At 51.3% G+C, this 23,998-nt stretch overlaps 1 long non-coding RNA gene across 1 annotated transcript in view; it reads left to right on the plus strand.

Moving 5' to 3' along the window:
* Window positions 1–10,118: 10,118 nt before the first annotated feature.
* Window positions 10,119–23,998, plus strand: part of LOC124980349 (uncharacterized) — a 142,823-nt gene continuing 128,943 nt past the window's right edge. Inside the window, exon 1 of the long non-coding RNA XR_007107784.1 lies at window positions 10,119–10,693. This is a non-coding gene — a long non-coding RNA (uncharacterized LOC124980349). The remainder of the gene's footprint in view (window positions 10,694–23,998) is intronic.

Consider the following 23,998-nt stretch of genomic DNA (forward strand, 5'->3'; position numbering starts at 1 on the left):
AGGCGTGGGAGCTGTTTACCTCCACCTCTACTCGGGTGATCGGGCCAGCCTGCACTGTGATCCACCTCTGAAGATAGTTTCCTTTCTGGTACGTTTATGGCTGGAATCTGTCTTCCCAAGGTGAACCACTGAGCTTATTAAGGAAAAATTCAAGGCTGCTATTTAAATATGCTACTGTGGGACAGATACTCAAAGTGACGACCCAGGGTTGTGACATCACTGTGGCAGGTGCCTGGGTCTCTGCTTTGCTGTAACCCTGTACCCACCTGGTCTCTGAGGCCATTGCATATGACTTATCCCTAGCTTCCAGTGAGCCAAGGTAACCCCTCAGGTGCCTGCCAGGGTCCTGATGTGTCATAGTCCCCTCCATCTTCTGTGCTGTTCCTCTTCTGGCAGCTTCCTGCCCAGGGTAGTCCTGGCCAGGAGAGGGCTCAGACAGTGAGTCTGCAGGGTCAGGGATTGGTCCCTGATACCCACCAGGTCCTGTTCCGAGGTGGTCAGACTGATATATCATTAGAAAATTTCACCTGCAGTAGGACAGACTCTGGCATCAGTCCTTTAGAGGCTGGATAAAAATCCAGAGGGTTCTCTTTAGTGCTGGGCAGGAAGCCCAGCCTCATGGAAGTGCATCAGCAAATGGGGGCTGGTCCTCTCCATGGGGCATCTGCTGCAGGGTGGCTGACTTCTGCCAAAAGCTCCGTGGCTGATTCCTCTTCCAAGGAGACCTTCAGTGGGGCCCTCTAAGTGTCTCGGTTTCCTGGTTTGTTGATTAAGAACAGGGCTATTAGGTTGAACCAAATGGCATTTCATACCTTCTTCAGATAGCCTGGGTTGCCCTCTGAAGCCTGGACCCTGCTTTCCGGTGAGCTATCTTAGGACTTAGTGGTTGCTGCTGCCTTGCTGTGTGATCTTGGGTGAGTCGCTTGCCCTGTCTGGGCTTCACTCCTGACCACTATAAAATAAAGCATAGCATGGATTCTCCAAGAAGGTGCCTTCTGCTTTCATCCTGAAGGATCCTAGTCATGTCATTTCTCCCTGCTTGGCATGTAGGTAGGTGCCTTTCAAAAAATTTTAACTGAATGGATGAAAATGTGATGGTTTTTATTTGATCTCCTCAGGCATGCCTTTTCTACAGAGCCACGTATGGCTTATGACCTCTTTGGAGACTTGTGTATGAGGACAACCCCTTATTTTTCCACAGGAAACCAAGACTCTGCTAGTAAAGGGCTGACCCAGAACTTGAACATGGGCTTCCTCTTGTCTTCTGTCTGGGTTTCTCCCACAGAGAGCCATCCCTCCAACTGGGCTGTCTGGCCATCAGCAAAGCAGGTGGTGTCAAAGGACAAATGGAACAGGCGGAGTTCCAAGCTGGCCCAGCATCTACCCACCATATGACCTGGGTCAAGTTCTGCCATCCCTCTAAGCCAATTTCCCATCTGTTAAGGGAGTTAGGGGACTGGGGTGGGGTCAGGCTTGGATATGCATGGGAGCCATTGTTAACCACTTTCTTTCTGCCCCCTCTCCCTTCCGGTTCTAGCCCCCTCCCCCAAGACCATGGTGAAGGAGGAAGGGACAGAACCTTGGGTTTGGGATGAGGTAAGTGAGGAGGCCGCTTTCAGAACCTCCAGCAAACAAAGCTTCAGTGTTCCACGGGGAGTGCCCACGGGTGCCTCCTCCTTCCAGGGGTGGTAGGAGTGGGGTGGGGCCCAGGCATTTTCCCGACACTGCTCAATCCGGTCTCCCACCCCTCTGACCTGCTCCCAGAGGGGAAGAAATGAACCCGGGGAGAGAGAGAGGGCATCTGAGGTGAAGGGCTGAACTCATGTCTTTGAGAACATATGTATCACAAAGTTTCTTGCAAAATCTGGGCAGAGCTTCCGTACCTGTTGCCATATTTGATTTTCCTAGCTCTGTGAAAGGGAGAAGGTGTGTTCTGGATGGGTCCCATGCCCTCCGTCACTGGGACTGGTGTTCCTGGGTGTCTGGGTTCCCCAAAGCCACTCCATTCCCAGGGGAAAACGAGATTCTCCATTGAGGAGCTTCAGAGATGGTTGCCAAATCCCCGGATGTGAGTGTGTAGGGCGCCTCTTCTGGCTTCACCTAGCAGAGGATCCTAGCCTTGTCTTCTCCACCATCTCCAGAGAACTCACTTTGGCATGCTCTCAACTCAGTCACCTCCACATCTTTTATTACACTTCTCTGTTCAGGCCACCCCAGGAAGCCTTTGAATAAAGGAGCCCCTCACATCACCAGGGTCAGATGCGATCAGCTTTGAAACTCTTCTCTTTCTCAGAGAAAGCTCTCCAAGGCAGTGCCTCTCTCCTGGTAGAGCTTAGCTTTCTGTCTTTCCTTGCTCTGATGGGACACCACAGTACTTCATTCAGTTGTTCACTAATTTATTCTGTCTCCTCCACAAAGGAACCTTATCTCTCATCTTGATCATTATATCCCCAGTGCTTAGCAGAGTGTTTACCAGGTGCCAAGTAGATATTTGTTGATTGAGTGAATGAATGATCATCACTGTTCCATCTAAAGACAGAAACCTACACACTCACATTCTTCATAGAGCTTCTGGGACCACGGACTATCCTTATCATATGCAGTAATACCACCAACTTTCTCTTCCATGATTCCACAAACCACCCAAAATATTAACTCAATGTAAACATGTTGGCACATAGGTACAGGCTAATTAATTCTACCTGCTTGGGAGGTTTGCTGTCATGTCAAGTTTTGGGGTGGAGCTTTGTGGTTGAGACTTCTGGAGATTGATTCAGTATAATTTGGGGAATGAATATATTTGTCTGCTTGCAAAAGCAACATTGATCTGCACTTGCTTTGTTAGCAATGTGAGCTTGTCAGTCAAATTATACCAGATGGGGTTGACTGAGCCCCTTTCGAAGGGATTTACAAAAGAGAGCATATGATATACATAAAATCCTTGATTCCAGCACACTTAACATTTATAGGAGGAGCTAGAAATGTACGTGTCTAAATAGATGCCAAATCAACAGAGCGATAACAGTGTAGAGGAAGTCCCAAGGAGAGAGAGCTGTCATTGGGCTAAGGTGGCAGGGAAGAAAGGCTACCCCAGAGGAGCCTAAAGGACAATCCTATCACAGACTCAAGAGCATCCTGCAGACAGAAATGGGTAAGCAATGGGAAGAGCTCATCCAAGCAAGAGGTTGCAAAGACTTGAACCAAGTGGGAAGAGTAAGAGCCATAGAGAAGCTCCTCAAGCACTCCAGAGAGACTCCGTGGGGTGAGAGAAAGAGCAAAAGAATCAAAAGTGTTTCTGAATTTTAAACCCAAGTGTGCAAGACTTAGAAAATTGCAGACATGGGCAAATAATCTAGAAGGAAAAATGGATGCCTAAGTGGTGTCGCATTTTGCTTTCTTCTTGAGTCAGAGAAGCATTCTTGTGTAATTAATTTGGGAGTTTATCTTTGGAAGCTCAGGGTGACCTGGAAAGGAGAAAAGTTAAGAAACGGTGGGTTAATGGGAGGTCATGCTGTGGATGTACAGGGGTGAAATTCACTGGGACTCTCCAAGCAACAGGGTAGAATAAACTTCAGAACTGCCAAGTTGAAGAGTGGAAAAGATGGGATATTTGTCTGATGCCTCTTTTCCCTTATGCTTGAGGGTTGCCCTGGCGGGGACTCCACTCCAGGCTCTTGTGTGGTGCTTCTGCAAAGAGCTGAGCACGTCTCGGGAGCAGGACCCTGGAACAGCAAGAGAAAGAAAAGAAAAAAATAGGAGCCACAGATGTTTGAGGCAGGGAACAGCCCCTTGCTGAAATTGTTCCCTGTGGCTTCCAGGAAAGTCAGAGGCAAGGGGACATTGGGTGGGAATCACCAGTGACTGGGCAGAGGTGCCTGTTCTCAGCCTGAGGTTGAGGGAGGTGGACGCATCCAATGTCAGGTTGGGGGGCAGTACTGGCGTCCAGTCCACCTCATGGTGCTCAGGATGGGGCGAGAACTTGGGCCAGGTACCTAGGATGAGAGACCAGAGGACATCTGGGAATCTAAACTGGGACATGTCTCCCAGTTAGGGGGCAGGAAGGAAGCGTGACCAAAAACCAGGGCAGAGATGCATTGCCCTGTCACAAAAACAAGGGAAGAGGGGATTTCGAGTACAGGGACTGCAGAGAGGGCAATTCTGAGATGGCTGAAACCAGCTCCCGGGATTGGATAGTTAGCAGATCCCTGGGGTCTCTGGAGGACACCCTTAATTTTGAGACGGAGGTAAGAGTCAGAATGTGGGGACCCAAGAGATGAGTTGCTCTGCTGCAGGAAGAAGAGGTGGGTCCACTTGAAAAGCAGGAAGAAGGGCCTGAGTGACCCTGAACGAGTCACTTTGTCCCACATATTTGCTGCATCCGAAGACCACCACATGCGTTAGCTGTGAATGCTTGGCACTGATCTGGACCACAACTCCATCCGTTCTTTTTATCCTTTATGACTGAGAACTGGCCTGTTGGAAAGCAAAGGAGACGAGATGATCATCTTGTGACCTGAAGGCGAAGGTCAGGGCTCTGAGGATGCCCCTGCATGACTATGATTTCAAATCGCCTGACGACTCTCACGGCCAGTTGTTGGAAAGTCTAACGGACACTCATCTCTGAAAGTTCTCAGCGGCTCTGGAGCACCCAGCTCGCTGACTCTCAGCAGGCTTTCTTTTGTCTTATTATTTATTTATTTGCTGAAATCTGTGTCTGTCTGTTTTTTAGTTATTTGAGTCTCTGCACCAAGCATGGGAAACTCAGCAATCAAATCCCCTCAATATGCCCTCTCGTCCCTGGAACATAACACTGCTTGCTTTGGGCTCTCTGTATCCCACCTCTGGTAATTTTGGACATCAGCTCTAAGTTCGTCTGCACATTTTAACCAGCTAATATGCACATCCTGTGATCTGAGAGATTTGCATGATGTGGGGCATTGGGCCAGTCTTGGATTTATTGAATTTCGTCCATGTCAAACTGTTTCCAAATGTTCTGTCTCCTTTGAACTGCTAGATTTATGAAGGTTCTCCAGAACTTTGCTAACAGAAAATAAAAAGAGTGTTGCAGAATGAGATGGAGGATATGTTCCGCTTGTTTAGAACAAACACTCTGTCCAAGAGGATATGCTTCTTGACTTGAAAAAGATTTTAAAACTAATTATATGTACACTTAGGCCTACTTGTCAAATTAAAAATTTAAAAAAAAATGTGAATCAGAAGATGCAGATTCTGATGCTTGGTGTACAGCGTGAGATTCGGCATTCTTTTCTTTTCTTTCTGTGGTGCTGGGGATCAAACCTAGGGCTTCCTGCATGCGAGGCAAGTGCTCTAGCACTGAACCACACTGCCAGCCCAGAGTCTGAATGTTTCATCAGGTCTTAGTGGTGCTGATGCTGCAGAACTTTTTGCGATGGTGGGAGTCTACATGTGCTGGTAAATCCATCGGCTACTCGTTTTGACAAGGAGGAGTAGGATTGTGATGAAGAGCTCTGTGGGGCAAGGAGCGGGCAGAGGAAGGACAGAAGAACAGGTGGGCTCCCTGGATGGCCAGGATTTATTGAGTAGCTATTATGGGCAAGACACAGTGCTGGGTACTTCACACCTGTCCAACCACATCCTTACACCAGCTTGTGCAGAGCACACAGCCTTCCTGGAAGGAACCCCCAGGCAGCAGGTGCAGCAGTGTGGAGACCCAGCCCTTGCTGCTGGGAAATTGACAGGAATTTACAGTAGGGTGGAGGTGCTTCCGGGAGAGGGCTCTGGGCTTGAGCCTTGGCTCTGCCATCGCTTTGTGACATCAAAGAGCTTCATTGCTGCAGGCTTGGGTTCTGTTCTCTCTAATGTGGGATTAATACTCGGACCTACTATTGGTATCTGTGGAGGTTCTGATGTGCTGTAAATGTTGAGGACAGTGCCTGTACTGCTGGAGTTGGCGTTAGCTCTGAAGACAACTGGATGCTGGCACCAAGGACTCCATGGCAGACACCATGTCCAAACATCTCAATCATGCACAGCAAATGCCCTTGATGGCAGGGACAGGAGGGTTATGACCAAGAGGAATATAATTCATGACTTCAGGAAACTTGGTCTGGAGAGGGACTCAGGGAGCTTTAGTGGAACTCTTTCAGTTACTGGGCATCTGAGAAGGCTTCCTGGAAGAGGTGGCATGTGAGAGGCGGGTGGAAGATGCTATGGAACTCCGTAGGTGGAGGTGAAGGGGGTGTGGGTAGAGGAGGCACTCCCAGACACAGTGAGGGCTGAGGTCTGCAGTCAGCTCAAAGACAGCAAACGTTCCCATTTGCCTGGAGCCCAGGGGCTTTACTGGGCAGATGAGTGAAAAAGGAGATTAAGGTCAGACCATAGGAGGCTTTGATGTCAGGAGGTCAAGTTTACATGCAATTTTGTGGGCTCTCAGGGTCTTTTGGAAGCATTTCTCCTCTGCAATATTTTTGTCTATCTTTACCTGAGATTTAATGTGCTAATTTTAAATTTGATATGAGATGGAAGAAGTTCAAGAATAGCCAAGAACCTTTTGAAGAAGATCAAGTGGGTGACATGTCCCACTGAACATTAGGGTATAAGAAATGCATTCAAATTCCAACAGCACGATCACCGTCCAGAGATAGGGAAAAAATAGCCAACAGAACAGAAAACCATGAAGTGACTCCCCAAATTAAATAACTTGCCTCAGGAGAGAACTGATATTGCAATTGTTTCCTTCTGGGCGTACATTTTTTCCCCCAGGTTAGTTATCTTTAATAGATAATAAATTCCTACAAGCACATCAGATACCAGTAGAGAGAGCAAAGGACATTGACAACCCACAAGACAGGAGATACAACTGCGAGGCCTGAAAAGAGGTTCACGCTTCAGTTTCAGAACAGATTTACAGAATGTTGCAAAGATGGCACTCTATCCCACACCTACCTCTATTGCTACATTTGTAACAATTCTGAATCATTAGTGATACATTCTCATTAACTCAAGTCCACACTTTATTCAGACTTCCTCAGTTTTTTTTACCTAATGTCCTTTCTCTGGTCTAGGTTCCATTCAGAATACTACATTTACTGATCCTGGCTTTTTAGACCCCTCTGGGCTGTGGCAGCTTTCCTTGTTTTGGATGATCCTAACAATTTTGAGGCATACCGGTCAGGGATTTTGCAGCCCGTCCCTCAACTGAAATTTGTCTGGTCCTTTTCTTGTGATGCCATGATGAGGGGCCCTTTTCCCCATTTCCTTGCTTCATTCCTTGGAAGGAAGTCACCATGTACAGTCCCCTGACAGGAAGTGGGGAGTCGTGCCCTACCTTGGAGAGGGCAGGTTGTCCACAAACAATTTTGGAATTCTTCTGCACCAGGAGATTTATTTCCCCCTGTGAATTTATTTATTCTATTAATTTCATCAGTATGGACTCATGAATATTTATTTTATATTTGGGGCTATAATCCAATGCTATTTTATTTGTTCTGTGGTTCAGATCCTTGCCTAGCTTTGGCCATGAGAAGCTCATGAAGTTGGATTCTGTAACCCTTTGCCATACAAGGTCATGGTGTGGGCGCCTGTGTACACTTTAACACTTTCTGACTTTCTGGCACTATAACATTTCCCAGGTTTGTCATGTACATTTCTTGCACCTGTTCTAGACTTAGCCATTTCTCCACATGTCCTCGGTTCCCTCTGTTGGACAATGGTATTAGAAAATTGTAGACCATATATTCCTGCTCCTGGGTGTCATTGCTTCTAGGCCCTGTCAGTGGAGAGAGCAGGGAGATGTGCATGCGTATATAATATACTATGTATGCATACTCATAAGTATTTCTGTACCTATCTGTGTCTGTATTCAGCTAAACACAGATTCATATTGATGTTTCTGGAGGTTTGGGAGCAATGAAGAGAAGTGATTCTGACTTTGCTTGGAAAAAAAAAATCAATCTCACAGCAATGAGGAGAAATGAATGATGAATTAAAACTAATTCTTAACCACTCAAGTAGCTAATGCATGCTGAAGATCAATTTAAAAAGTCTGAGGAGTGGAATGGTGTTGAATGCAAAAAATACGGGTAACCTGTGCAACAACAACAATGGGCATGGGTACCATTTTGAGATGACAGGATGCCCCTGAGCCTTAGCTGGGCAGGGAGAATCTTGGTGACGTCCTGCTACTCCTGGTGACACTGCAGGAGGTTTCTCCCCAGGAGCCTGTGGGGGAGGTCAAGGGAGGTCAGAAGTCTGCATCTCTGGTGTTTGTCCTGGTCTCAGTTTTGCTCTCCAAAGCACAAGAGGAGATACATGTGACTGTAAAATGGAAGCAGTGGTCAGACCATGCTGCACTGCCACGGACTCTGTGGATGCCACACAGCAAGAGCTGGGAACCAGGTTTCCAGGGCCAAATCAGAACTTGCCTGCAGCCTGTGACTTCAATGGGCTGATCACCATGGCAACCCACCATCGCCTTCTCTCCTCCCTGACCCCATTTTCCTGAGCTAGGGGAATATACCCAGGTCCTTCTTGGCACTTTAAATGTGGATGCCTCGTTCCTGAGGCCACTTCCTCTCCAGAAGCCCCATTGTGGCCACCGGGACAGTGTCCTACTCCCTTCCTTTCATGGCCCCAGTGATTTTGTGGTTTCATCTCACTTATCAGTGCTTGCTCTTATCAAAGGGCTGGTTGGTCAGAGTGTGACTGGGCAGCAAGGCGCGGGAGCCTGTTATGGACTGAGTTGTGTCCACTCCCAATAAGCTGAAGTCCTAATCTGTGCCCTAGAGCATGGCCTTATTTGTAAACAGGGCCACTGTAGATGTAATTAGCTAACATGCAGTCCTGGCGGAGTGAGGACTTCAATGCAATATAACTGGTGTCCTTATGACAAGAACACATGGGAAAAGACAGGCCACAGAGGAAAAATAGGTAAACAGACACCAAGGAAAGACGGTGTAAAGGTGGAGGATCGGCGGGGGATGCATCTACAAGCCAAGGATCGCCGATAAAGACCAGAGAGGCCAGCCACACTTTCTCCTGCACCACTCTGAAGGCTGAAGCAACCCAGTTGGCACTTGATCTTGGACTTCCAGCCAAGAAGAAGCATAAATTTCTTTTGTTCTAAGCCCCCAGTCTGTGCCTCAGTCGGTGGCACTTTGTTACAGAAGCTCCAGGAAACTAATCCAAGGGCTCTACCCTTCTCGACCTGCCCTCTTCTTGTGTATCTGCGGTTTCCCCTACACTGACAGCTCTCTTCCCACTCTGTGTTGTTGCTGTGTATCTTTGTTCGCCTACCTCCTGCCCGCTCAGCTCAGGCACCAGCTCTCTGGAAGGTCAGGCAGGGTTCGTGCCTGGACCCAGACAGGCCCTTGCACATCCACACCACACGAGGCTGCTTCCTCCTCTCACCTGACTGGGCTGCTGGAGGGAGGACTCCTGCCTGCATGATCCAGTGTCTGCAGGTGTTTGGCAGCAGGCGCTGGGTGAATGAGAAGGTGCACGCAGAAACCTAAGGTGGAAGAAGGGCAGTGGCAGCTCCAGAATTTTAATCTGGGAGGGACTCCAGCTAGCAACTGGGTCGTGGAGGGGTGTCCTGAAGCACATAACCAACGTAGGGCAATTGTTCACTATAAAGAAGGTGGATCAGGCCACACTGTTTGGACCAGGGGCTGTGTGGACAGCGCTGGCTCACCACCACAGCCCTGCCGAAGCAGGTACTAACATCCCTATCCGTGCCAGATCGGTAGGTCACAGAGCTGCCTAGTGGCTAGGCAGCGCTTGCAGCTCAACTGGATTCGACTCCAGAGCTACCAAGGTTTATGGTCCTGGGCTGCACGTAGGGGCAGGTGTGACCCACCTTATGCACAAAGGCAAGAATAGACCCAATCCAACTATCGTTGGGTCTGGAGTTCCAGCTTTGTTCACGGAGGAAGGGGACGAGGGAGGATAGCTGCTGTGGCAAACCCCTGCCAATCCTCGGTGCCCAGGGTTTGTACGGATCAGGAAGACAAAACTACAACTCCCAGCAAGCCGTACGGCCCTGCCCCGCCCCGCCACCCCGCCCCCTTATAGTTCGATGGTATAAAAAGGTCGAATGGCCCGAGCGCCGGCAGAGCTCAGAGGCGGCGCAGTCGCGCGTGTTGGCTAGGGCTCTCTAAGGCAGGAGGCAGGACGCGGACGCGGCCGCGGCAGCTGGCTTTTTCGGCTCGGCCCTTCTCCGCAGGCACTCTCCCGTCTAATGGGTGCCCACTCCAGGCTGCCCGGGCCCCGCGGACTTACAAACCTGAGGCCGAGAGAGGATATGCCTGCGGCGCGTTCCTGGACTGGCAGAGGGATTTTTCCAACGCAAACTGTGGGTTCACGAGGGCGATGCGCAGGGATGAAAGGCGAAGAGATGAGTCCAGGACCGCTGCTCTCCCAGCGAAAGCAGGCGGGGTGCGCTCATCTGGGCCCCCCGGCGCCTGGCCTGTGCCTGCGGCGCGCGCCCACCCCTGGGGACCGCGAGGCAGCCGCTTGGGGACCCTTGCCATCTCCGCGGTGGAGAGTCGGTGGGGGTTGGCGGCGCTTTGGTCTTGAATGGACAGTGGGGAAAGAGATGGGGGCTCCCTAACGTGGATTACTTGGCGCGTATCAGCTGGGCTTGGAAGACCCAGGACCGCCTCTCCTTCGCGGATTGATTCCTTCTACCTAACAATCGGTTGCTCAGCTGGAGGTAAGTTTCCTTTCGGTTCGGTGAAGGGGATTTGATTTGCTCCTCCTGCCCCCGCCTCACCCCGTGTCTCTTGGTAGGTCTCTTCTCGGAGCTCTTTTTTGTCATCCCTCTGCCTCTAGGCGGAGCGTATTCTCGTATTCTCTCAGGTTGCAGTGAACAGCGACCACCCCCACCCTGACATTCTTGGTTATCATCCTTCAGATCCCTGCGCTGCCAAACCTTTGGCTGCCCTGCGGGACAGAGCCTTAGCTGGAGGGAGCGCCCAGCGTCCGGCGTCCTTGTGCACCTGCTTCGACCTGGCACTTGCCTTTTTGCTTGGTCGCTCTCCGGGTCCCGTTAGTTTGGGAGCACTGTGCTCATGAGCTCCTGGCGTCTGCCCACTGGCGACTCAGGGTGCTGCTGGGACGCAGCTCTTGGAGAAGGCACTGGGGTCAATAACTGGGGCTTGGAGGGGGCAGGGGTGTCTGCTGAATGTACTTTCAGTAGGGCCACCCTCAATGGAAGCCAGGCGGGTGCCGTTGCCCAGGGTGTGGACATGCTTTCTGAATGGGTGGGAGATGACAGGAATTAGTTCCATTGAGTCCACCTGCTACCCCCCTCACTCCTTTTTCCTCCCCGACAATTTGTTAATAGAAGGTTTCTTGGCCAGTATGGGAGGGGGGTTAAGTCTTGAGTCCTGAACTGAAAGCAAACCATTTGTGCATGAACAGTTTCCTTCTCTCCTTGTTCTTTTGTGCCTGCCCAGTTTGAGGCAGCCATCTAGGACCTGTCACTTCAATGTACAGATCAATCAGGGTTCTTTCTCCTTCTCCTTCCTTGACACTTGACTTCAACTCCAGGACCCTGCCCCTGAAAATGGTTTCCTGGAGATGCTTTCCTAGCTGTGGGATTCCCTCCTGTACCCCAAACCCATCTGCAGCCTCTAGGTTCTCATTTGGAACCTGTTGGTGATGATCTATTTTCCACCACCAAGTCCCTCCTGCATAGGAAACTACAAGTGGTCAGGGATCTTCCTTGGTCAGTGCACAGGGTTCTGGCACCTCTAGTGAGCACCTGCTCAGGCAGGCAGAGGGAGCAGTAAAGGAAGAAAAAATGGTGAGTTATATTAATATGTGCCCCTCTCCCAGAAGCTGGGGCCTCAGCTGCCTCTGGCCCCACCTGGCTCCCTGGAGCTGCCCAGGTTGGTGCAGCATGATCCCAGGGCACTTCCCCACCCTCCCCCTGCCCAGTTTTCTGCTCAAGCTCACCCTGGGACAGGAGCTATTGAAACTGCCCTGTGACCAGTGACCCACAGCACCACCGCTTCTCCCCATCCATTGTCTTTTTACAGAAAGCTACCAAAAAGGTGCAAAAGGAAGAAAGAAATCCAGCTCCCACAGTAAAAAAATGAGCTTATTTCCTTACTGGCGAAACCTTGTAATTTGCACTGCTTTGTTTCCGGCTCATTTTCCCCCTTGATTTTATTTAAATGTCTCCCCATGCCATGATTCTGTGATACTGTGTTGCACCGCAGGTGTTGAACTGTAATTTACTTGCTAATTCCCCCATCGTTGGACACTAAGGTATTTCCAAACTTTCACCCCCAGAGGTAAGGCATTGTTGAGTCTCCTTTTGTGCATAGGATCTGTCCACATTTTGGCTGTTGCCCCGTGGAAAAGCCCCAGAACTTGCTATTTTTCCTTTAATTCAGAATCAGGTCTGCAGTTGATGGTGTGCCTGCATCTCAGGGAGAAGACATGACTGCTGAGTGAATGTAGGGTTTTTTCCAGTTCTTTTTCCTCTACATCAAAGAATTGGTTAGCATTGGTATGAGAATAACTTAGAATTTGCCTGCAGTACTGGTGTGAATTGGTTTAGCAATACTGTAGATTTAGTGTTAAGTAAGCAACTAGATTTAAATGTTATCTTTTCTTAAAAAGTAACTTGATTTTGATATAAATCTAGATTTACAGGAAAGTTGCAAAAATTGTACCCAGATTTCCTCCGTATCCTTTACTAGCTCCCCACTTGTTAACATTTGACACGTCCCCTGTGCACGGACCAGATGGAGGACATTAATATTAATACAATGCTTATACTTACCCATTGTCCTTACTGACATTCCGCTGGTGGTCCCACTAATATACTTTTCTGGTGCAGCGTCTAATCCCTGATCCTACAATGCCTCTTGTAAAAGCAGAGGCAGAGAGGGACACAGTAGATGGTCCCTGTTCTGGAGAAGGTTTAAAATTGAGATGGCCTCTCCACCTTCCTCCTCAGGTTAACTCGCCCCCTCTTGAATGATAGCAACTACTGAGTCGTCAGATCAGACCTCTCCAGGGCCTGGAGGAACTCTGACCATAAGCAGGAAACCGTCTGTGTCTCCCCTTCTCTCTCTCCAAACCTCCACTGGGAATGTGGTTGAGTAAAAATTGGGTTATTACCTAATCTGTCCCAACACGTCTCTGAGGGGTAGGTAGATGGATGTCATCTGGTGTGCGTGAGAGCAGGCTGCTCTGCGGTTGACAAGTACGCCATGCGATGCCTGCGCGGGTGACTCACGCCGCAGGTGTGTCAGGGTGCTCAGTGTGCAAACCCAACCATGCCGCACTTCCTGGTCATCTGGGCAGAGCGAAGGAACATGGGTTCTTGCCCTCGCCTTGGAATGGATCGAGGGTGTTGTTGGGTAATCTTGGGTGAAGATGGGACTCCCCTTTTCTTTAGGGGCTCTCTTTGTCTGGAGGGGTGGGGGACTTGGGGTGAGAAGAGCCAGCACAGAGGCGCTTGGGAATGTAGCTGGCCCAGGGTCTTTGCACAAGAGAGTGCTATGAGAAGTTTAGGAAACCCCAAGAAGGCTGATTCTTGGCAGTGACAGCCTAAATGGGCCCTTGAAATCTAGCCAACCACAGAGCTCGATCCCTTCCTCCAGGAAGCCTTTCTGGTTGCCCCTCACCTGGTCTTCTGCGTCCTGCAACAAAGAGACCACGTGAGCCTAAGCCGTTGGCCCATTAAACCCCGCAGATAATCTCCTTGCTGTCTTTTCCAAAGTGGAGTGGTCGCCTGCACAGAGTGTGGTCATGTTTGCTTGGGGTCCAGAAGTCTTCAGATGACTTAAATCTCCGTAGAGCACCCTCCTGTTGTCCAGGTAGTTTCTGCTTCTGCCAGGGTCTGGATGCCTGGACTTGGCCTTTGGTCTCTGCTGTGGGCACTCCCAAGCTTCCCACTGCTTGTAAACGGGAAAACAACCATTCCAACCAAGCTGTCCTCACACACTGTGGAGCAGGCATCCTTGGTAATCAGCTAGCTCCCAGGGGAGAGGGCGCTGCTCCCTCCACCTGGCTTGTCTCTCTCCTCCACGACTCCCGAGGGCCCTCCTCTCCCAGAAGCCGCAGCTCTTTGCGGATCCACGTGGGCCCCGTTCAGAATCCTCACTTTGGGATACTTCTCGTTGTTCCCATGGATTGTTGTCTGCTGGTGGCTTGAGAGTGAGTTGCTTGGAGAACCTGTCGATAGAGCTTCCATTTTTATTTGTCTGAGGCTGGGGAGGCTGCTTGGGGTTCCCGGTTTTCGTCGTTCTGCAGCCCATACAGATAGAGTTGGACACTTTGAGAAACAGGGAGTTGACTGATTCTTGGTCAGCTCAAGCCTAAATTGAGTCTTCCCCCGCCCCTGGAGCTTGCCCAACCACATGCTCTCTTCCCTCTTCCAGGAAGCCTTCTTGGCTGACCCCCACCTGGCCTGGTCTACCAGTTGCACATACGAGGTTTGTTAGTGCAGGTTTTTACCTAGACGTCATGAGGCCAGGTGTCCTTTGTCCTTGGTCGAGACAGATGTTGCTGCATTGGGGTGAGTGAGAAAGGAACTTCAGAGTCAGATCTGCAGCAGTCCTTCCCCTCGGGAATGTGAGTGCCCTGGAGCTTGGGAGCTGCCGCTTACCCGCTGCTTCCTGGTGCATTAGCTTGCTGGCGTGTGTGTGCAGATCACTTCTATTTCTGGCCGCCATCGTCCCAGGCAATGTCACTGTTATCATGGAGTAGACAGGGTCCAAGTTAGCATCCCCTCTTCCTGTGAAGATGTCTGCAGCTGACTTTGAGAGGACAGGAGTGATCCCACATGAACGTCTTCCTTTCAGCCACGCCATTAGCTAAGGACACCCTATTCAAAATCGCTGGGGCTCCACCAAGTAGGTTTACCCTGAAAAAATAAAAAGTCTGCACAAAACCAACCTTGGTTGATTACGTGATGCCCGGGAGGCCTGGCGGGATCTTGCAGCCAGCAAGAATGCTGAAGTGGCAGGTTCCTGTCCAAGAATTCTTTCTGCAACGTGAATCATCACCTCCTCCCATATTTGGTGTGTTGGTACAGGTTTTTGCACAGAAGTCTTGAAACCGGGCGTCTTTGCGTGTGGTTCAAGTGAGGTGGTTGTGCTTGGGCTGATCATGAGGGACTGCAGTCCTGTGGTTCTAAAGCTCCGGGATCCAATGGGCTGCGAGCACACGCCGCCCAACAGTTTGGATGGTGCTGATTCATTACGGTTTTATTTTGATGGTTTTCAGCTTCGTTTCTTTTACCTAAAAAGAGGGTCCTGAACATCACTTCACTTTATTTGAAAAGAAATTTGCGTTGGTGCATTGTGATCATTCACAGTAATGGGATGCGTCAGGCCATAGTCCTACGTGCTCCTAAGTCGATCGGTCCCATTCCCAGGACCTCCCACTTCCCTTCTCTCCTTCCTCCCCCATCTGCTTGTGCCACTCCTGTTGAATTTCCAGCTATTATTATTACTTCAATTAGTGCATTGTAATTACTCTCATTTCATATTTGCCACTTACTTTCCTATGCTTCCCTGGACTGAGAGGCCCAGGTAGGACAGGCCAGGAAGGACCATCCCTGTCTGACCAGAGGTTCTACCTGGCGATTGCTTGGGGATCTCAGGGTGTGCTTTTTCCCCCCAGCCAGGTGCCTACTGACTTCCTCTCTCTTTAATTTTGCAAATATTGAGTGCCTGCTGGATGCTTCTTAGATACTGGTGCAACCCCTGTGGTTCTTACGCATGTGGTCTTGAGTGGTCTTTGGTGCCAATCAAAGGGTGACGTGAGGAGGGGTAGTCTCTGCCGAAGGAGGGGGTCTGCTGGGCTTCATGCATGGAAATGAAGATGCCTGAGAGGCTGGCCTTTGGGGACCACCTCTTCAGGAGCGAAACCCTAACGAGCTTGACTTGATTATTGCCTCTACAGTTGTCTCCCTCACTTAACTCATTTTTTAAAATGTGAACTGTTTTTTAATTGCAACAACATATATAAAACAAAACTGACCACCCTGATCATTTTTAAGTGTACGGTTCTGGCAGCTTGAGGTACGTTGCTTAGTTTTACCACGTCCACCTTGAAGACCTCTGTCTTCCCAACTGAAACCCTGGACCCCTGAAGCAAGAAGTCCCCATTTCTCCTCCCCGGTCCCCGGCAGCCACCTTCTTCTTTCTGTCTCTAGGCGTTTGACATTTTAGGGACCTTGCGCCCGGGGACCCGTGCAGTGCTTGTCTTCCGCTGTCTGCCTTGTTTGCCCAGCATGGTGTCCCCTCGGTGGACCCACGCTGTCCTGGCTGTTTTCCCTTCCTTGTCAAGGTGGCATCACCCTGTGTGCACACAGCTCTCCTCCCGCCACCTCCTGGTTGTGGGGTGCTTTTGGCTTTGAGGAGTAGCCTCCATTGGGAGTCAATGCCCAGGAACCGAGGAGCAGATGAAGCTCTGAAGGTGCCGCTCTTCCTTCTAAATTAGGAGGTTGGGTGGTCAGCCTGTTCCCGAGCTCCCAGTTATTTAAACTGTCCCACCTGAAATCACCCTGGGCCTGAGGAAGTACCCACATATGTTCCCTGTCACAGAGGAGGGTGTTAAGGTGCGGGAGGGTGAAGGGAGGCCGGGAGACCCAGCGGAACTCGCCTGCAGACCCTAACTCCACACCGTGGGAAGTGGGCATTTTGGAGGTGTTGGTTGGAGAAGGGGCCAGGAGGATGGTGATTAGGACCCTGATTTGAGAGAACTCTAGGGTGAATCTTCTCTGCAAACGTGTCCTGCAGGCTCAGATTTTCATCCATGAAGTTTGCTGGAAGTGGGATGGATGGATGTGTGTGTGTGTGTACCTGTATATAATTTAAACGTTATGTTTAAGTAGAGAACCCTTCTCTGCAGTCAAGTGGCATAAGACTGCATCCTGGAGCTGTGTTGTGAGCTAGCTCTCAGGTTTCCATGCAGCCCCCTGGAGAGCCGGGTCAAGGCTGGGTTGGGGTGATTGCCTTCCTTCTAGGGCTTTCTGTCCTGGGCTGGGATTGGAAGTCCCAGGGGTCCCTCCTCCAGGGGGACCAGGCATTTGCAGTAAGTGGCTTCCCTGGCCCTGGGGGACTGTGTCTGTCTCTCTGTGGCTCTCACAGCCTCTCTGCACCTTCTCATTCCTGGCGAGAGGAAAGGGGCCTTTGGAGCTGCTGCAAATGTGATCTTTTCTATTTTAACTTTTTTCACTGATGTATTTCTTTTTTTACTCTTAAAATTAAGTAGTTGGAAGTGAGGCTGTTTTTCCTGCGCTTGGCTGGACGCTCCCAAGCGACTCTCTTCTCTCTGGAGGGGAGGGATGTCTCCCGCTGACCCCTCCTCATGCACCTTCAGTCCAGACTTGGTTAGGGCCCCGGAGTTGGGCCGAGGGAGGTCTTTCTGAGTCTTAGGGAATCTGTGGTCCTTGGCAAGCCTGCCGGGAAGCTCAGGTGTTTGGGGTTTTAATTACATTTCTCAGTTCACCCAGGAGCCGAGACTGACCTGTTCTCATTCCGGCCTGACCCGTGGGCTGTTGGGCCTTTCCTGGGTGTCTGTCTTCCTCTCCTTCAATGTCTTCCTTCATCCTGCCCCACCTCCTCCACCGATTGTGACGGGACAGGCACAATCCCCCTTTTCCAAGACCCCTGGCACACTGGTCCTCTGTAGGACCTCAGCCTGGCGAAGGTGTCAGTGTGACTGTGTTCCCGGGTCCACCTGCCCACCGCGCCCTGTGCTTGTCTCTGAAATAGGGACCTGACCCACTTCCTTCCCTGGGGAAGGGTTCCCCAGCCAGCGCCCTCTGCCTGTCGTCAGGGTTCTAGCTGGAAGGAGATGTGGGGCTCAGAGAAGGGGCTTCAGTCTTTACATCCCTGAAGCTGTTTTGCCCCATTGTCCCTGATGCGGATCCCTGTCGAAACTTAAATACAGTATATAACCTGTGATTCTATACTAAGAACATAGTAATATTGATATGATAATATAATCACAGCTATAAGCCCTAGATTATGATTTCCAACCTGTTTTAAGGCACCTGCCTCAGTTTCTTGATGTATTCACAGGATTGAAAGGTCGGGGCTTAATTGTAAGGTTGGGACGTCAGTGTTGTTATCAGTGGGAATTCGGGGCTTAGAAGTGTCAAGGAACATCCCCAAGGTCACGTAGCTTTGAGGATGGGGCCGTGGTTCAGAGCGGGGATCGGTCACCATCGTTGTCTGACTGTGTGTCCCTGTGGGTCAGTTCCTCACTCACAGCGTCTGATGAGCCTGGTTGCTTTCAGTCGTAGGTTCCAGAGAAATCAGCTTGAACCAACTTGCAGCATCAAGAGTTGTGATCGTCCCCATGACTGAGGAATGTGGGGGTTGTGATTTGTTGGTCTTTTTCTCCAGCTCTTTTCGTCCTGTCCTGTGTAACTTCATCCTTAAGGTGACTTCCTCAGGGAGTCAGAAGGGGCAGCAGTATTTGCAGGACCTCCCGCCTCTGCGGTTCTTCTGTGCGTCCCTGAGAGCTGACCCTGGGGCTACACCCACTCTTGGACCTTCAGCCGTGGTGAGGGGATGGGGTGCATTGATTGGCTCTCCTGTGGCTTCACAGCTGGCTCTGTGGGTGAAGGCAGCGTCCCTTCCGAGAGCCACCAGGATTCTGCAAAGGGACGTGAAGGCCCTCAGGAAGTGGGGTGGATGCAGGCAGGTCTCACCATGTGTTCCTGTGAATTTGCTGGACTACTGGATGCTGCACCAGCGTGCGTGTGTCTGAGGCAGGGAACTAGTTGTGTCTGCCTGATTCCTAGGAGAGTGTCTGGGACAAGTTCACATTCGGTAAAAGCTGGCAAACAAAAGAACCGCAGCAGGTCATTCCTCTGACCCTCTGAGCCCGAGTCTCTTTTGGCAAGGGGACATCTTCTTACTCCATCAGAGAGCTGGCAATTTGGCTCTTGGGTTGCTAAATCCAGCCTTGCAGTTGATCGCCCGTGACTGGTTCTGGTGACAGAATTGTCAGTGGCATAGCAACTTGATGCTTGGAACAGCACCTCTTACCTGGAATTTCTTCAAAGAAAGGAAAACATGTTACCTCATTTTGAACACCTGTGGACTAATGGTGTTGCTCCCGGCCTGCTCCGGGGAGGCAGATTTTGTTCCTTTCCTGGTGTGAAAGGCCTGGAGACAGGAGCGGAGGGCGATGGATTTGGGCAGACTTCTGGGCTTCTGTGTTTGGCAGCCAGCGGGCCAGGGAGGCCAGACCCAGAGCTGGTCTGGGAGCGAACACACAGGCGAATTTATTCTAGATGGCTCTTCTGTGTTCACACATTCATGTGCCAGGGGAAGGACGCTTCTGGGCGCTCCATGTGAGAGAGGCGGCTTTGATCTCCAGGCTGCTGAGTTCAGGGTGGGGGACTCAATATTGCTTGCTTTGTCCTCTGGCTACACAGGTAGGCTTTGTTTGAGGAGTAGTGACTCACGATCATGGGTTGTGTGAGCTCTTGGAGGAAGCCATGCTGCTCTGGCAGGTACGACCAGCTGTCCTTGTTTGCTGTTGTTGCAGGGGGGGGCAAAAAATCTCATTGTCATGGTGGCGGATTATTTCTGTCTAAGCTTGAATAGGAATGGCCTTTTCAGGGGCTGAAATGGGTGGGAGGAGAGGGGTGCTTATCATGTACCACAAGGCCGTATGTCCCAGGAGGAGTGCTAGCCACTGTGCTTGGTATTGCCCCATTCACCAGACTGGGAAGCTGAGGATCCCGGTGCTTGGGTTACTTGTGCCAAGTCCCCCTGCTGGTCTGTGCAGAACCAGATCTTGATCTCTTTCCAGGTGGGCACATGACTGCATCCACCTAGTTTCTGGCTGCAAGCTGGGCTCCCCGTCTCCTGTGGAAAGTGCCAGAAGTCACACATAAACGAATGTCATCCTGTTTCTATTGCTGTGATGCCTCTTTTTCGTTACCTCCGAGGAACCTACTGGAAGCTTTAAACAGTGTTTCTTTCCTCTGCCTTCTCAGAGTAGAGACCTGCCCCCTTTTAGAAGTGGTTCTGGGAGGAGAGTTGGCTCTCCCTGCAGATGAGACAGCATGTCAGCGTGAAGGTGACGAACACCAAAGCCGAGGGCAAGGTTCACTAACTGGAGTCTCCTCCATGAGAAGCGCTCACCAGTGGCCCCCCAGGTTCAAGACGCCCCCGCCCCAGTTTAACTCTTCTGTTTGCTACTCTCAGGTTCCTCCCTGTGGGTGTGAAATCTGGTTTGGAGAACTGTAGGTAATTGCACTTGCTTTCCCGACGGGCGGGTGGGGGAGCCAGGGTCCAGTCTACTTGCCTTCCAAGCCTGTGCATGGCCCACACCATTTGCTTTGGAGGTGTGTGCACCCCACATGGGTTGCTAGAGTGTGGGCTTGCTAGGCATCGTATTCACATCCTACATCCCCTGTGAGTGTGACGATCCTGGGGGGTGTCTCCCAGCATCCTCAATAATCAATAAAAAGGCTTGTGAGATTGGATGCAGGTGTTGCAGTGGTCTGGGAGGCAGACAGACCCATCATAAGGCGTTCCACAGAAGTGTTGTGCTCAGTCCTCCAGGAGGACCTGTGTCTCTCCGTTGAGCAGGATGTTGCTGTGTAGAGCACTCGCGGCCTGAGCTGAGCCTCCAGAAGAGACCCACTGCTAGGCTTGCTCTTCCCGTGTTATGCCTGAGATGGGGAGAAGCACCGAATGCTGAACCAAGATCTGGGCAGCTGCCCTGTGCTCTGCCCTTCATATGCAGAACCTTTAAATGGAAGTGACTGGGAGGATGAGGAGTGGAGCTTCTGGGCCTTGGAACTGGAGGATGCCTTGTTCACTGGACCAGGGAAACTGAATCTCGAATCCCTTCCTCCCCCACTTCCCCTCCCCCTCTGGCTCAAGCCTAAACTCCTGGCTTAGTGGCTCTGTCTGCTTGGGCTGTAGCTCTGCTCTGATGTCACTGGGTTTAATTGGGGGAAGGAAGTGTCCACCCTCTAGGCAGGAGGTCCATCTCCCATTTTGGCTTTTTTTTCTAAGAAGTTAGAATTTGGATTGTGGCTTCCTTGGCTTACGTGGGACAACTTACGTAAGGGTGGTGTGCAACTTTGGTGAGCAAGGCAAATACGATGAGTGAACCCAGGAATTTCCGTTGGCTCCAGCGCACAGACAGGAGTGAGGTGTGGGGAAAGGGGGCAGGTGACGCCCTCTGGCTCTTCCTTCCTAGGGTCTGGAATGGGCTTGGCTCAGCCCTATCCCCAGTATCTTGACAGGTTCTCCTTCCCTCTTGGGCCACGCCTTCCATCTCCTCCTTTCCTTCCTCTCCCGGCACATAGGCTGTGATCCTTGGCTTTGGAGGTGACATTGAACCCATCACTCTTATCCAGCAGATGTGCAAGCGATATGTGAATAAACTCACCCAGTCGTAGGGCGCTAGCTCCGTTTTTGCACAACTTTCTAACTGTGCATACTGTCACGAGCCAGGCATGTCCATTCTGTGATTTCAGCACCTGACCTGATGCTGACCTCAGGAAAGCCTGGATGTGTACCTGGTGACTCTGCAGGTGGGAGGGAGGCCCATGCTGTGCTGCTGTTTGACTGGCATGTGACTGTGGTCACCTTGGAGCTGGGTCAGCAGGCTCTGACTCGGTAACCCAGACACATCTTCCTCTCTGCGGGTGTTTCAGGCCCTTGCTTGGCATGGTCCTGAGAACTGCATGCTGTCAGCCCCTGATTCTGGATTTCTATCCACAGGTCCCTGATTCTTCCTCGTCTCGTCCTTGTCACTTGCCTTCAGGCACGTGGCACCCACCTTGGGCCTCAGCTTCCTTTCTATGCTTTGGAACCAGCTGATGCCTTGGTTCATATTAGTGCAGGAGGTGTCTCCTCCTTTCCCTCAAGTCCTGCACCTGGACATGAGCAAGGCAGGGGAGGAGGAAGGCGGGGTCTTCTGCAGACGCCCAGCTCCGGCAGCAGCACCGCTCAGCTCCCTGGAAAAGTCCTCGATCAAACAGAAATGGTCCTGCCGGGGAATCATCCATGACAGTGTGGGATGTCTTTCTTTTTGGGTGCCAGGGATTGAACCCTGAAACGCTTAACCACTGAGCCACATCCCCAGCCTGTTTTTGTACTTCATTTTGAGACAGGGTCCCCCTAAGTTACTTAGGACTTTGCTCAATTGCTGAGGCTGGCTTTGAACTCGAGATCCTCCTATCTCAGCCTCGCCAGCCCCTGGCATTACAGGTGTAATTACCCGGCTTGGGATGTCTTTTTATACGGTGCCCTTGTACCAAAATAAGCGAGTTGGAAGGCTGAGCGCTCCTTTTCCCTGAGGTTCGGAGAGCATTACTTATCTGCAGGCTTGGGGGCGCCTGCTTACCCCTTCAGGGCATGCGCCGGGGCTCAAACTGCCTTCAGAGGTAGAGCTTCAGAACCAAGTGCTCAAGCCCTTCCTTTTGGGCAGGATGCAGTTCTTTCTTGTGTGCCGGGAGGTTCACCTCTTGGATTTGGGATGCGAACCAGCCGCTGCCGAGCAGACACCGCCAGGAGACCCAGATCCAGCCTTCTCTGTGGGGCTGCGTGTGCTGGCCCTGCCGTGGCTCCCAGGCACAGAGATGCCTTGTCACAGTCCGGATTGTTCTGGGCCACTCCCCCGCCTCCTTCCCACCCTGAACGCCCTCCTCTCCCCTTAGGAAAAAAAAAAAAACCTCCCTTCCCTCTTTCAGCATCCGTGTCTTTAAGAATCGCCTCCATTGTCGCCGGGGACAGAGAGAGCTCTGTGAGTGTGCTGGAGGCCTGTCCTGGTGACGCCCCCCCTCCCCATTAAAAGACCATCCGGAACAAGCTCCCCATTCTCCTCTGGAGAGGGTCCCTCTGTCCCAGGCCAAGGGACTCTTAAGGGAACGTTTATCCCGGGACACTCGGTTTACAAAGACTGTTGCAGTGTCAGATAAACTCGCTCAGCCCCAGGGTAGGGGGGTAGGAGGAGGACAAAACCCCCTTTATTTTCACCCCCGCAGTGAGACCAATAAAGACTTTGTGTTGGAGACCGGGGGTCTGAGCAAACAGGAGAAGGGGGTCCGTGTTGGCCTTGCCGCCGGACAGCGGCAGCTTATTATCTTATCGCTGGGGTTTTACGGGAAATCTGGGCGCAGGGCTGGCGAGAGCCCCTCTTCCATCAGATAGAGGATCCCACGTTCCTCCTCCCTCCTCTTTAGCAAGTTGGTCTTGGCTCACCAGGGAGAATCCCCAGGGTCCCCCACCCCATTACTTATGTGGATAGACAAAGATTCCCCGATTCCACGCGCCAGGCTCTGGCCATGTGTGTTTGCAAGAGTCATGATCTCAGGGACTCTGGGCCACTTAGAACCCTGGGTGCACATCTGGGGTGCAGAGCAATGTGGGGAGCCCCTGCGTGTATGTAGCCCTACCTCTGGAATACTCTGGATCATTCATGGGATAGGGTTTTGCTCAGTCCTATAAACCAGAACTCTGTGATTGGCCATGGTGAGAGAAGGGCATCAGACTACTGTTTGTTGACCATCTAAGTGCCAAAGGTTGTATCAGCCTCTCGCTTAATCTTATGACATCTTTGCAAGGCTCAGAGAGGGAAAGTGACTTCCCTAAGGTTACCCAGCGATGTTTGAGGTCTCTGCCCAGAGTCCATTGCCTCTTCACCTGGTGCTGCCTGGGAGTCAGCCACTTAGGTTCAGGTGCGTGAAGGTGTGTGTTCTTGGTGGTTCCCTGTCCCTCCTGGTGGGTGTCTCTGGAGGGCTCAGCACATACCTCTGGTGACAGAGACTGAGCCTGTGCCCACTGGGTGTGGGCTGGGAGGGAGCCACCTGGCTGCTACAGCAGACAAGCTGGCTTTGGGGACCTTGCTGGAATACTGGTCCAGGAGGACCCTCCCACTGACCTCCTAGAGAGAGGAACCCTAGCCCTGCCCCAGCCCTAACGTGTGCCCCTCTCCTCTCGCTGTGGCTTCTCGGGAGGCGTGTTGGGCCCTGGTATCGATGTATGTGTGCTGGGCAGGACCCTGG

Source organism: Sciurus carolinensis, chromosome 3, assembly GCF_902686445.1.
Source record: "Sciurus carolinensis chromosome 3, mSciCar1.2, whole genome shotgun sequence".
NCBI lineage: Eukaryota > Metazoa > Chordata > Mammalia > Rodentia > Sciuridae > Sciurus > Sciurus carolinensis.